Source organism: Panthera uncia, assembly GCF_023721935.1.
Source record: "Panthera uncia isolate 11264 chromosome E2 unlocalized genomic scaffold, Puncia_PCG_1.0 HiC_scaffold_19, whole genome shotgun sequence".
NCBI lineage: Eukaryota > Metazoa > Chordata > Mammalia > Carnivora > Felidae > Panthera > Panthera uncia.
The window spans coordinates 5,454,313-5,468,763 of NW_026057588.1; the positions used below are offsets into that span (position 1 = coordinate 5,454,313).

The 14,451-nt window shown below is 44.9% G+C and overlaps 1 protein-coding gene across 2 annotated transcripts in view; it reads left to right on the forward strand.

The window, feature by feature from the left end:
* Window positions 1-12,446: 12,446 nt before the first annotated feature.
* The window catches only part of LOC125915493 (zinc finger protein 345-like), a 78,215-nt gene continuing 76,210 nt past the window's right edge, over window positions 12,447-14,451 (forward strand). For both annotated transcript variants that reach the window (XM_049621373.1, XM_049621374.1), the window contains exon 1: window positions 12,447-12,905. The gene's annotated coding sequence lies outside the window, so the exon portion shown is untranslated. The remainder of the gene's footprint in view (window positions 12,906-14,451) is intronic.

Sequence of the window (14,451 nt, forward strand, 5' to 3'; positions counted from 1 at the left end):
ATCATGACCTGAGCTAAGAGTTGGATGCTTAACATACTGAGCCACCCAGGTGCCCGGAAACCCAATACCTGTTAAACAACCACTTCCTGGGGTGCCTGGGTGGCTCAGTTGGCTAAGCATTCAACTTTAGCTCAGGTCATGGTCTCATGGTTCCTGAGTTCAAGCCCCACATTGGGCTTTCTGCGGTCAGCACAGAGGCCCCTTCAGATCCTCTGTTCCCAGTCTCTCTCTGCCCCTCCCCTGCTCACACTCTCTTTCTTAAAATAAGCATTAAAAAGTCAACCAACCAACCAACCAACCAAACAAACAAACAAACAAAACAATCACTTCTTCATTTCCCTCTACTCTAAGCCCCTGGCAAGTATCATTGTTATTTCTCTACCTATGAGGTTGACTACATATGATTATTCACATAAGTGGATTGCTATGGCATTTGTGTGTCTTTTTTTATTTTTATGTTTTTTTATTTAAAAAAAATTTTTTTTAACGTTTATTTATTTTTGAGACAGAGAGACAGAGCATGAATGGGGGAGGGTCAGAGAGAGAGGGAGACACAGAATCTGAAACAGGCTCCAGGCTCTGAGCAGTCAGCACAAAGCCTGACGTGGGGCTTGAACTCACGGAGTGCGAGATCACGACCTGAGCCGAAGTCAGACGCTTAACCGACTGAGCCACCCAGGCGCCCGGCATTTGTGTGTCTTGATTGACTTTAGTCATATGCTTGAATTCCTTTCTCTTTAGTTTTCACATATCTATTACAGGTCTTTTTTTTTTTTTAATTTTTTTTTTAATGTTTATTTATTTTTGAGACAGAGAGAGACAGAGCATGAACGGGGGAGGGTCACAGAGAGAAGGAGACACAGAATCTGAAACAGGCTCCAGGCTCTGAGCTGTCAGCACAGAGCCTGAAGTGGGGCTTGAACTCATGAACCGTGAGATCATGACCTGAGCCAAAGTTGGTCACTTAACCGACTGAGCCACCCAGTGCCCCTCTAAATTTTTTTTTTAATGTTTATTTTTTGAGAGACAGAGAGAGAGAGACAGAGCATGAGCAGGGGAGGGGCAGAGAGAGAGGGAGACACAGAATCCGAAGCAGGCTCCAGGCTCTGAGCTGTCAGCAACAGAGCCAGATGTGGGGCTTGAACTCACAAACTGTGAGATCATGACCTGAGCTGAAGTCGGACACTTACCCGACTGAGCCCCCCGGGCGCCCCCCATTCTAAAAGCACTAAATTTTGGGGACGCCCGGGTGGCTCAGTCGATTAAATGTCCAACTGCAGCCCAGGTCATGATCTCACGTTTCATGGGTTCCAGTCCCACATCAGGCTCTGTGCTGACAGCTCGGAGCCTGGAGCCTGCTTTGGATTCTGTGTCTCCCTCTCTGTCTCCCCCCTCCCCATTCCCACTCTGTCTCTCTCTCGCTCTCTCAAAAGTAAATAAACGTTAAAAAAAAAGAAAAAAAAATAAAAGCACTAAATTTTTACCCACCTCCCCATGTTTTATGTATATGACATCATACTTTACATCTTGGAGAAGTTTCCTAAAGATTCTGAGCTTAGTAAATAAACTTCCTTCCCTTACACCTTAGTTGCTCTTCAAACTGTTCCTACGATGCTGCTTCGGCAGGATTGTTTGTTGTTTTGCCCTCCGGCTGTCCCAGAGCCCAGCCTGCCAATTTTTAAAGTTCCCAGTGTTAAGCCCCACTGACTGTAAAAACTTGTGATGTTATGCCCGTCTGGTTTTCAAAGCCAGACGTCAGGGGACTCATCTTCTCAGTGCAGGTCCGCTGTGTCTGGTGTGCCCGGTGTGGGGTCTGTTCCTCTCCTTCCTCTATGTGTGTGGTCTTCCTCCCTTTTGTTGCTGATCCGGCTGGCTAGTTTGGTTACCCACCGCCCAGGACTCCACCCTTCCTTACCCTTTTTTTTTTTTTTTTAATGTTTATTTATTTTTGAGAGAGAGTGTGAGTGTGAGCTGGGGGGGAAGAGGCTCAGAGAGAGAGAGGGAGACAGAATCCCAAGCAGTGCTCCAACCCACAAGCCATGAAATCATGTCCTGAGCTGATGTCAGATGCTTAACCGACTGAGCCACCCAGGCACCTGCATTCCTACCTTTTTTGATGTGGCCTCCTCTCTACAATTAATTAATTGTAGAGTCTGCTGTAACAGTTTTAGGATTGTTTTCTGGATTATTGACACTGATGTGACTGTCATCTAGGTGTGTCTGTGGGATGAGGTGAGCCTAGGATTTTCCTCTGTCTTCCCATGTTCTCCATATATGGCCATTACTATGCTGATATGGTTTCCTTCCATTTCTAATTTGTGGAGTGTGTGTGTGTGTGGTTTTTTTTTTTGTATCATTAAATGTTGTCGAATATTGTCAAATTCCTTTTCTGTATTCATTGATATGATCACGTGGGTTTTTTTTTTTTTACCTTAATTCTGTTAAGTCTTAGATTTCTTAAAAAAAAATTTTTTTTTTAATGTTTATTTATTTTTGAGAGAAAGAGAGAGAGGGAGACATAGAGAGGGAGGTAAGGACAGAGAGAGAGGGAGACACAGAATCCGAAGCAGGCTCCACGTGGGGTTCGAACTCATGAACCATGAGATCATGACCTGAGCTGAAGAAGGATGCTTAACTGACTAAGCCACCCAGGCGCCCCTTAAGTCTTAGATTTCTTAATGTCCCTACATCAACACACCCCTTGAATTCCAAAAAGAATTTCCACATGTTTGTGGTGTATAATTTCAAAATGTGCTTTTGAATTCAGTTTGTTATATATTTTTTGAGAACTTTTGCATCAATATTCATCATGAGTAGTAGTCTGTAATTTTCTTTGTAGTGTCTTTGTTTGGCTTTGATATCAACCGATACTAGCCTTATAAAATTACACTCCACTTCCGGAAGGCTTTGATGAGAGGTGACATCATTTACTTATTATTTATTGTTATTATTACTTACTGTTTGCTTGACTTATCTAGTGAATTCATCTGGCTCAGGACTTTTCTTTGTTGGAAGTTTTTTTTTTTTAATTACTTTTTCAATCTTCCTAGTAGATATAGATCTGTTGTGATTTTTTGTTTGTTTTAATTTCGTCAAGACAGAGTCCAGGATAGGTTGTATCTTTCTAGAAATTTTTACATACTTTTTTAATATCCATTTGTTGACATATAATTGCTCATCTTCCCTCAAAATTATTTAATTTCTATGGCATCATTTATAACGTGTCTGTTTTTACTTTTGATTTTAGGTGAGTCTTCTCTCATTTATTCTTAATCTAGATAAGGGTGTGTCAATTTTGATCTTAAAAAAAAACTTTTATTGCTATTTTGCTATTTTTGCCATACCCCATTTTATTTTTTTTTCTGCTGTATTTTAAAATTATTTCTTCCTGCTAATTTTGGACTTAGATTGTTCTTATTTTTCTACTCCCTTGAGATAAAAGTTTATGTTGTTCACTTGAGATATCTTTTGATGTAAGCATATGTCATTTAATTTTTTAAACTTTTTATTAATTTTTTTAATGTTTATTTTTGAGAGAGACAGAGTATGAGCGGGGCAGGGGCAGAGAGAAAGGGAGTCACAGAATCCAAAGCAGGCTCCAGGCTCTGAGCTGTCAGTACAGAGTCCGACGCGGGGCTCGAACTCACAGACTGTGAGATCATGACCTGAGCTGAAGTCAGACGCTGCACCGACTGAGCCACCCAGACACCCCATCATATGTTACTTCAAACTTCACCCTTATTATTACTTTCTCTGAATCCCATAAGTTTTGGTATATTGTGTTTCATTTCAAGCATCTCAACATATTTTTTGATTTCTTATTTATTTTTATTTATATCCTATTTTATTTATTTTTATTTCTTATTTATTTTTAGAGGGAGAGCGTGCACCTGGGCACATGTACATGAAGCAGGGGAGGGGCAGAGAGAGGAGGGGAGAGAGAACCTCAAGCTGGCTCCACACCCAGCACGATCCCTCCACCCTGGGATCATGACCTGAGCTGAAATCAAAAGTTAGATGTTCAACTAACTGAGCCACCTAGGTGCCCCTCCTTTTTTATTTCTTTTTTGACCCATTGATTGGGCAAGAATGTGTTGTTCAGGTTTCACATATTTGGGGAGTTTCTAGATTTCCATCTGCTCTTGATTTTTTGATTCATTCAACATAAAAGAGAAGTATATGATTTCAATCTTCTTAAATGTGTTAATACTTGCTTTGTAGGCAGCTCTTTCTTTTTTAAAAAAAAAAATTTTTTTAAGATTTATTTTTTGAGTGGCAGAGACAGAGTATGAGTGGGAGAGGGGCAGAGGGAGAGGCAGTCACAGATTCTGAAGCAGGCTCCAGGCTCCAAGCTGTCAGCACAGAACCCGATGTAGGACTCAAACTTACAAACCTCGAGATCGTGACCTGAGCCAAAGTCGGATGCTGAACGAACCGACTGAGCCACCCAGATGCCCCTGTAGGCAGCTCTTTTCTGCCTTGGGGTCCTGTTCCCATGCTTTAATAAAATCACCTTTTTGCACCAAAAACAAACAAACAAACAAACAAAAACTAACTTGTTTTGTGAACAAACAGGTTATCTATACTGGAGAATGTTGTTCCATGTCTGATTGAGGACATGATGTATTCTAGTGTAGTTTAGTGGCGTCCTCGGTTTATGTCTGTTATAGCTAATTGTTGTATATTACGGTTCAAGTCCTCTCCTTATTGAACTTCTTTTTTTTTCTGTCCAATAGAAATTGGGACAGTGACTTCTCCGACATGATGTGAGGGCTCAGAGCACAAAACGAACACGTCTTACGTGTGCATCCACTGGTGATCCAGAAATTAATTTTCATGGCGGGGGGGATTTCCCTGTGCATCAAGGAATAACCTCAGACACTTTCCCTTGGTTCCTTAGTCACCTATGAACACCTTTTTGGTGGGAAGGAGCAAGTGTCCCATTTCTTCGGAGCTGAGTGACTCAGTCTCTCATGCCAACTAACAACATAGAAATTGTCCCAAAGCCTGGGTAAAGAGAGCTGGCAGTTACAGTGAAGGCCAGTTTAAATCCCAAGCCAGTTAAAAAGGGTAGTAACCCCAAGCGGTTGTCTAGGGTCCCAGGTTCTAGCGTGGGAAACTGAGGAGTGAGACCCGGTGCGGGCTCCCAGGGCCCACCACTCCCCCTTTGGGTTCCCAAGGGGACTGCACACTATGGCGTGTCAGAGCAGGCCGAAGTAATTCAGAGCAGAGTGGGCAGCAGTAAGAACAGGTTCCCAGACCAGTTCTTCCAGTTCCCCTTCTTCCCTGGAGAATAGACACATTAAAGCACGGAGACAGAAATTACATCGGCATTAAATCGACTCTCTTTCCCACAGGAGGAATTTACCAGCCCCCCCAAAAGCCACACTGCGCCGCGAAGACTCAATTTTGGGGTATCGCCGTTCCTCAGACTGTCCCTTCGTGGTCACCACGATGATGCAGGTAGGCTGGGTCCGAGGACCCGCGAAGGGGTCCCGCAGCACCAGCCAGAAGGATGTCTGGCTAAGCACAGGTTAGAAATCAAACCCGAGCCAGTAGGAGGTGAGACCAGAGTTTATTGAAGGTACGGAGAGAGCAGGTACAGACGGTATCTATAAGACTCAGAAAGGAAAGGAGAGAGAGAGAGACAGAGAGAGTCTTACCTTTGCTTGGGGCCTGGGAATTTTTTTGAGGATTGTGGTCTGGTTTACATGTCCTCTTTGGCATCCGGGAACTGGTTCGAACAAACACAAGGGCACAGATGTCTAGCTTTGGCGGTCTCGAATATGCACGTGATGACTTCCTCTGGTCATTCTACCTGGTCCTTCCTTAGGTGTTATCCATTGTGCTGCAGGACTCCAAAGAAATCATTAGCTCCTTGCCCCCTACAAGGAGGACGTACACTATTTGCGTTACGAGGCACGTGTAAACTTGGGGGTGCAGGTCCTGGCAAAAATAGAATCAGGAAAAGGAGCAAAAAGCAGATTTTTATGGAGTCCTTCAGGTTTCCTATCTGAGCACTACTTTTTCTATGTAATTCACCAGACCTCTGTCCTGTGGCCACTCTAAGCAAAAATATATGCCTATACCACGAGTGGACACATGAGAACATCGCTGGTACTCTTTCGTAGCATCTGACACAATGGCCGTCACCCATTGCCCTGTAACAAACTTGTTACAAAGAGACCCTGTGATTTAGAGTATGCTTTACCCAGATGCACAAGAATTTCATTATGTATGCAAATAATGGCTTATTTTTTTGGAGTGGGCAGGAAAAGCCATAGAACACTGCAATTATGTTATGATCTTATGGTAAAAATTATCGGTGTGGAAGAATAATATTCTTTTACCATTCATAATTATGCTAGCTGGTCAATAGATTTATTGTCTCTTTGACCATAAATCTGTGAGAAATAGACATGATAAAGAAAACTTGGGGCACCTGAGTGGCTCAGTGGTTTAAGCGTCCGACTTTGGCTCAGGTCATGATGTCGCAGTTTGTGAGTTCCAGCCCTGCATCTGGCTCTGTGCTGACAGCTCAGAGCCTGGAGCCTGCTTCAGATTCTGTGTCTCCTTCTCTCTCTGCCCCTCCCCCACTTGTGCCCTATATCCCTCTGTCTCTCAAAAATAAATAAATAAATAAAAGGAAAAAGAAAACTAATGTCTGGGCCTTCAATTAGTAAGGGAATTCTCAAGAGAATTTGGGCTGGAGAAGTAGATTAGTGAAAAGTAACAAGATTTGTTTATACAGACTTCTCAGCTCTAAATTCTTTACCCCTGGTGATAAGAATGTCTCTATCTCTTGGAACTGGGAGGGCACCTTTCCCATAGGAGACTGATTTCTTGCTTTCTGGAGACTGATGTTGGGTGGGGCGGGGGGGGGGGGTGTCAGAATGTTGTTTTTGCATTTGCTGTTTCATATATCACTTTTAATTCAAAACAGTATGCCAAAGGAGTACATTTTAGGGCACCCTTGTCCCTTACACAAAGTTAGGAAGACAGAACTGCAATACCCACCCCCTAGGCAGGAAGATCAGAAGCCTAGAGAGCTCTCCCTCCAGGCCCCACTCAGATGCCTTCTCTTCTGAAGCTTTGTCTAGGCCTGGCCCCACCCTCATCTCTCCCCTTACTGAACAGATTAGAGGAGGTGAGAGTTTTTGGTTTGCAGTTCCTCCTGCATCATAAGCAGCAAGAGTTAGGGGTCCCCAGCAAGAGAAAGGGGAGTCTTTTTTTTTTTTAAGTCCCCAGCTATTTTCTGTGATCTGTGCCTCACAGGCTCTACCCGCTCTAGCATACTTCGTGCAAAGCTTCCTAGGCGGTGTCAGAATTACAGAGCAATGCAAAAACCTCGGTAGTTGAGGATTTTAAGGGAACAAAGGGAAGACAGAAAGTACCAGTCTCTAGCCTTACCATATCAGAGACGATAAATCAGTGGCACATATTTCCAGTGCTGTTTGAAAAGTGAGCAAGGACCTGTATTCCTTTCCTGAGATAAGGGGCCCAAGGCCCCGTTCACTTTGCACTGGGTCTGCAAGCATACTCACTCAGCTCATCACCCCTTCCCCTGGTCTGAGGGTTACCTGGGCTTCATTATAATGTTAAAGTCTCCGCCCTAGGAGACCAGGCTTCAGGAACCTAACATAGGATGCACGTATAGGCATGTTTTCTAAGCATACTTGTGCAACCTCTGCCTGCCTTTACATGGCATGACACAACTCCTCATTCTTCCTATTTATCCTAACCCTGAGTAAAAGGAACCCACTCACCCCTGCCCAGGGAGTCACTGTGTTGGGAGTTACTCCCAGTGATCTTTTTATTTGCTGCAAATAAAGTTTCCTCTGTGTGACAACTCCCCCTGGTGTAGGCTGTACTCTACTTGTGACTCACCGAGGAGCAAACTCCCCTTCATTTGGTTATAACAGCTCGGTTGTAGGTCCTCTACCGATACATGAGAGCAAAGAACTGTATGTTTTGGTGCCTAAATTTGTCTTTATTAGATTTTGTGCTTTGAGAGCCTACCCATTCAGCACCCTGTTTTCTCTTTCTGAACATCCTATAGTTTCTCAAGTCTTAGTTGTTTTTTTTTTAATTTTTTAATGTTTATTTATTTTTGAGAGAGAGAGAGAGAGAGAGAGAGAGAGAGAGAGAGAAAGGGCCAGAGAGAGAGGAAGACACAGAATCTGAAGCAGGCTCCAGTCTCTGAGCTATCAGCACAGAGCCTGACGCAGGGCTTGAACCCATGAACTGCGAGATCGTGACCTGAGCTGAAGTCGGACGCTTAAACGACTGAGCCACCCAGGCGCCCCTCAAGTCTTAGTTTTAAATTATTATTATTATTATTTTTAATGTTTTATTTATTTTTGAGAGAGAGAGAGAGAGAGAGACAGAGCATGAGTGGGAGAGGAGCAGAGAGAGAGGGAGACACAGAATCCGAAACAGGCTCCGGGCTCTGAGCTGACAGTGGGGCTCTGAGCCCGACGTGGGGCTTGAACTCACAAACTGTGAGATCATGACCTGAGCCGAAGCTGGACACTCAACCGACTGAGCCACCCAGGCACCCCTAAAATTATTTTTAAAAATATTTATTTTTGGGCACCTGGGTGGCTCAGTTGGTTGAGTGCCTGACTTCGGCTCAGGTCATGATCTCTCAGTCTGTGAGTTCGAGCCCTGTGTTGGGCTCTATGCTCTCAGCTCAGAGCCTGGAGCCTGCTGGGATCCTGTGTCTCTCTCTCTCTGCCCCTCCCCTGCTCATGCTCATGCTCATGCTCATGCTCTGTCTCTCTCTCAAAAATAAATAAACATTAAAAGAAACTTAAAAAAATAACAAAATATTTATTTATTTTTGAGGGGGAAGGGGCAGAGAGACAGGGGGATAGTGATCCAAAGCAGGCTCTGTGCTGACAGCAGGATGCCTAAGGCAGGGCTGGAACTCATGAACTGCACGAGCATGATCTGAGTCAGAGTTGGATGCTTAACCAACTGAGCCACCCAGGCGCCCCATTACTCAAGTTTTAAAACATGAATACAAATATACATTGTGAAATGATTATCACAATCAAGCTAATGAACATACCCCTCACCTCATATAGCTAAGATTTGTGTGTATGTGTGGTGAGAACACTTAAGATGTTCTCTCCTAGTGAATTTCGAGTGTACAATACACTATTAATTATAGCCACAATGATGTGTATTAGACTTGTAACTGACCTATTTAGCGTGGCTCCTAGCTCAGGAAATGGACGGGTAAGCCTGCCATGCAGGTGCACTGCCATGGCCAAGTGCTCTTTTCCAGGAAATCCCTACAGGGCTGGACAAATGTAAAGGGTGGCTCCCGGCTGGGTTTGCCAACAGTGTTGCTGAAATAACTCCCATCACCTCCTCACAAGAGAAGTTAATAACTCAAGAGACAAGGGATTGGGCAAAGAGAAAGGGAGAAATTTATTTGTGGGGAGAAGAGGCAGACGCAAGCCTTAACAACTGGCCTCTTTGCTAACAGGATGGACACCTAGTGTTTTATAGGGAGAGGGTCAGGGGGGCACTTGCGCGAGAACGGGCAGGGAGCACATGGTCATGCGTGGGGGCTGGTATGTGCTCAGCGCCTGATCACGAGCAGCACAGGGGAGGAAGTCTTGTAGGCATTCTGTTGCCATCAGGGCTTTTCTGCCCCAGCCATTGGAATGTCCCGGTCATTTCAAAACATCTTCATCAGTGCCTTAAAGACTGTGCTATAAGAACAATGGGCTTCAGTTAGAGCACGAGTGAAATGGTCTTGTCTATTTTATGGTTGTATTAAACATTTTTTTTAAATGTTTTTTAAAATTTATTTTTGAGAGAGAGAGAGAGAGAGAGAGAGAGAGAGAGAGAACAAGCAAGGGAAGGGCAGAGAAAGAGGGGGACACAGAATTCAAAGCAGGCTCCAGGCTGTGAGCACAGAGCCCCACACGGGGCTCAAACTCACAAGTTGTGACATCACGGCCTGCGCCAAAGTCGGACGCTTAACGACCTGAGCCACCCGGGCGCCCCTATTTCTGGTGTTGCCTGTTGGGGTCTGCAATTGAGTAAGAGGGCTGGCTAGCTGAACTCCAATAATTATTTATCCTGCCTGAGTACCATTTGATTAGCATCTCAATATTTCTTCCGCCCTCAGCGCCTGATAACAAACATGCTAATCTTCACATTTATGATTTTAACTTTTTATGGGTTCCACATATACATACAGAATTGTTTTTTTCCTGTGTGTGGCTTATTTAATTTAGCAAAGTGTCCTCTGGATACATCCTGTTGCTGCAAATGGAAATATTTCTTTCACTTTTGAGCCTGAACACACACACACACATACACACACACACAACTTCAGAAGTATATTCAGGAGTATATATACATATGCACACAAAATACTGGTTTTATTCATTGGAGGAGAGAATATGTGATGTCAAAATAAATCATTTTGTGGGGTGCCTGGGTGGCTCAGTCTGTTGAGCATCTGACTCTTGGTTTCGGCTCAGGTCATGATCTCACAGTTTGTGAGTTCAAGCCCCACATCAGGTTCTGTGCTGACAGTGCAGAGCCTGCTTGGAATTCTCTCTCTCTCTTTACCCCTCTGCCGCTCACTCTTTCTCTCTCTCTCAAGATAAATAAATAAACTTAAAAAAATAAAGGAATTAAAAAAATCACTTTGCACGTGGATTTTTTTGAGCTGAAGGCAATTGGGACCCAGCAGGCTCAGGTAATGTGATTTTGCTTCTAAGTTAACTGCTAGGAAGAAATTAGATAGGGGACCTCAACCAGGAAGAGAGCTAATACCAGAGATAATTTTTTTATCAGCAAGATTGGCCTGCCTGGTGTGGAAAACCTTTGCCAACATTTGCTCTTTCCTTTTCACTGTGAATTTATTAACCCCTTTTTGAAATTCTAAATCCCTACCCCCCCCTTCTTAGGTCAGAATGGCCAGTAGGTATCATTTGCTTGTCCTTGAGCCTCCTATCTTTGGGGTTTCTGTAATGAAGAAATTAAATTTGTTTTTCTCCTGTGATTAATCTTTCTTTCTTTTTTTCTTTTTCTTTTTTTTTGAGTAGGCTCCACACTCAGCATGGAGCCCAACATGGGGCTTGAACTCATGACCCTGAGGTCAAGACCTGAGCTGAGATCAAGAGTTAGAGGCTTAAGTGACTGAGCCACTCAGGCGCCCTTAATCTGTCTTATGTCAGTTTAATTATTAGACCAGCCAAAGAATCTAGAAGGAAGAGAAAAGTTTTCCTCTTCTACACATTCATCCCAATCAGCAGGACAACTGTAGCCAGACCATTTCATATTTTACAGTGGGAAACCACTGACTATTTTCTAGAATGGCTAGCATAAAGAAAAAAAAAATGACAACACCAAATTCCAGTGAAAACGTTGAGGAATTAGAGTTCTCATATACTGCTAACGGGAGTGGATGAGCTACATTCAACTCTGGAAAGCTGCTTGGCAGTTACTTATGAAAATAAACATTTCCCTACTGAAGGGGAGCATTTGGTCACCCGCACACATGCGCCTCTTCCGTTAAGAATTATTTTAGGCTGCTTATTTTAAAGAAACAGCAGACAAAGGAAAAAGTCTGAAATCCGAAGTTCTGGTTTCCTTTTGTAAGAGGCATTTGCATTTATAAAGGAAAGCTCTATTTGTAAGGATGCCTCCCTCTGTAGCCCAGAGAGGGGAGAATGTGCAAATCCCCAGAAACTGCTCAATGGAGAAAGCATGGATTGAAATCTGGACAACAACCGTAGGCTTGATCCTCGTCCTCTGCCTGGTCACCTCCCCAAATGCTTCCCAGTAGGATCACGCGTGAGGTTCCCCAAAGCATTACTGCTGCTGCCCACCCCCTCAGATTCCGTCGCTCGGTCACTTGGTGTGGGTGGAAACAAGTGTTGTGTTAATGAAGCACTCTCCACGACTCTTAAGTGAGGCCAGAGTTAAGCACGAGAGCTTCCCATCATTTTATGGGAGTTGAGTGCAGGCTTTGGCTCAAGAAGAGGTAACAGGGTCTCCTCTCCATGAGTCGGGGAGGTCCCTACCGCACGCGTTCCTGCGCTGCAGAACTTGGGGGCCTCTGTAGGAAACGAGGCCCCTTGAAAGTCGCCGGGTGGACCCTGGGGCCTCTCTCCAGCCCATCCCAAATAGATTGCTGAAGGGTCCCAAGAAAGAATGCAGGGACACATACAGCACAGCAAATGAGTGACACAAACAGGACAGCTTACTGAAACAAAGTACACTCTCAAGATGTGAGAGTAAGAGATCCCCGGGAGGGGGGGGGGGGCAGGGGGGAGAGAGCTGGGGGCCCCGGGCTTTGGGTTTCCAAGGGTGATTGACAGTTGTTAACTAGGGGGTGGGCTATTTATTACTTGGGGTGGGAATTTCTTGCAAGCAGGGTTTCCGCGCCTTTTCTTCCTTATTTGGTCAGGCGTTTCCTGTCATGGCACCCGCCATCTTGGGCCTGTCTGGTTCGAGCTGGCTTCTCGTGGAGAGCGGCCCGCGTGGGCATCCGCCTCCCCTGCCAGGGGGCCACGCTCCCCTCCCCTCCCCTCCCCTGCAGGGAGCCCGTCGGAACAGACTCAGGGCCTACTGTGGCACCCAGAGGAGGAGAAAGGCAGGGGGTGCTCTCCCAGTAGGAGCTCAGGGAGTTTCTGAAACAGCTCAGGACACAAAGGACCAGGAAGTGGGGCCTCTTCTGCATTTCGGCGTCCTGCCTGCAGGCGAGCGGTTTGCTGCCGCCGCCGAGACGCCCTTCCGGTGCCTCTGAAGGCATTTTCTCCCGGCGCAGCTGCGACTTCTCCGCCAGTGCCTTCGGAGAAAGAGATCTAGAGGACGAGGAGAGGGAAAAAAAAAACGCAAAAAACAAACAAGAAGGAATGGCTGGGTCCCAGGTAAGCCGTGCGGCCCACGTCAGAAGCCGTGTCATCTCTTTGTGCCGAAATTCCGTGCAAGGAGAAGTCGCCAAGGTCGGGGGCGCCTGGGTGGCCCAGTCGGTGGAGCTTTCTGGATTCTGGATTCCGGCTCAGGCCCCGGCCCCGGGGGGGGGGGGGGTCGTGGGTTGGAGCCCCCTCCCCCCGCGTCCGGCCGCGGCTGAGCGTGGAGCCTGCTTGAGACTCTCTCGCTCTCCCCCTCCGCCCCTTCCTCGCGCGCGCGCACGCGTGGACGCGCTCGCTCGCTCTCAATTAAAAAAAAAATTTTTTTTTTTTTTTTTTTGCAAATGTTGATTACGCTAGTTCTCCCGTTCCTGCCTTGTGAGCGTTTTCACCTATTTTTAGGAAGCTTTTTAAAAAGGATACTGACATTTTTGCGCTTTAGAAAACCCTCCTCGGTTCCAGCGCCCTCTTTCCCGTCCCTCCAGCCCGGCTTCCAGCAGGACGTGAAAAATTGTCACTCGGAACTCCTGTCTTGCGTGTATCGAAAATGTCCCCTCTGACCGATCCACAGGGAATCCCAAAGTTTTCTGTTGCGGAGGGGGCCGAGTCCTGGGAGATCGGGCAAGGGGAACATTTCACCGTTAGGTCCCATCTGGATGCTTTAACGGCTCTGGGTAGACCAGGATTAAGAAAATGCGGTTAAATAAGCAGAATGGATAAGTGTCCCGGAATAACTCGGAAAGTTCTGGAAAAGAGACAGCCTTCCCTGTTTAGAATGTGAAAGAAAGAAAGATGCTCTATTTAAAATACACGATTACGTTACAGGCCGTGGGAGCTCCGTGTGGCTTGTAATTTGTATAAATCCCACTGTTTTCTAGTAATTAGATTCATATTCTGATTTACTTTTTGGGGGAACGAGAACACAGCGGTGATCATGTGTCCTTCCGTGTGCCTTAGGCACTGGTACCGGTTTGCTTCATTACGGCTGATGTTAATTAACTGCTTTTCCTTGGCTCATTGCTCTCTGACCGGGTCCTCCTCTACAGCATCGATATTTTCCATTTTATCGTTCGTAAGGAGGTTCGGTGGAGTTCCTGAAAGGTGCAGAAGCCTTTACGTTTAAACTGCAAACTCTTTTCTTCTTGTAGTTTCTGTTGGAAAATGAAGACTCTCACTTTTGTGTACTCTGGAGACACTGACTTCTGGCACCCTGTTTCTAAATAATTCAGGCCATTGTCCTGCAAGTTTCCGTTTTATTACATTTTACTCTGCACTCATGTCTCAGACACGCTCTCCTTGTATTTTCAGAAAAATAAAAGGATCACATAAATTGACATAAACTTCTAAAACCTAACATAGCATAAATGATTATTGAAAAAATTTTTAATGAAATTCTAGACTCAAAAGCATTAGCTGTTTTTTTTTCCAAATTTTTATTCAAATTCTAGGAAGTTTTTATATATATACGTGTGTGTATATATAGATATAGATATAGATATATGTGATATAGCTGTTTTCTTTATAGCGTTCTGTGTGTTTTCATAGTGTGATTAAAAGACATCAT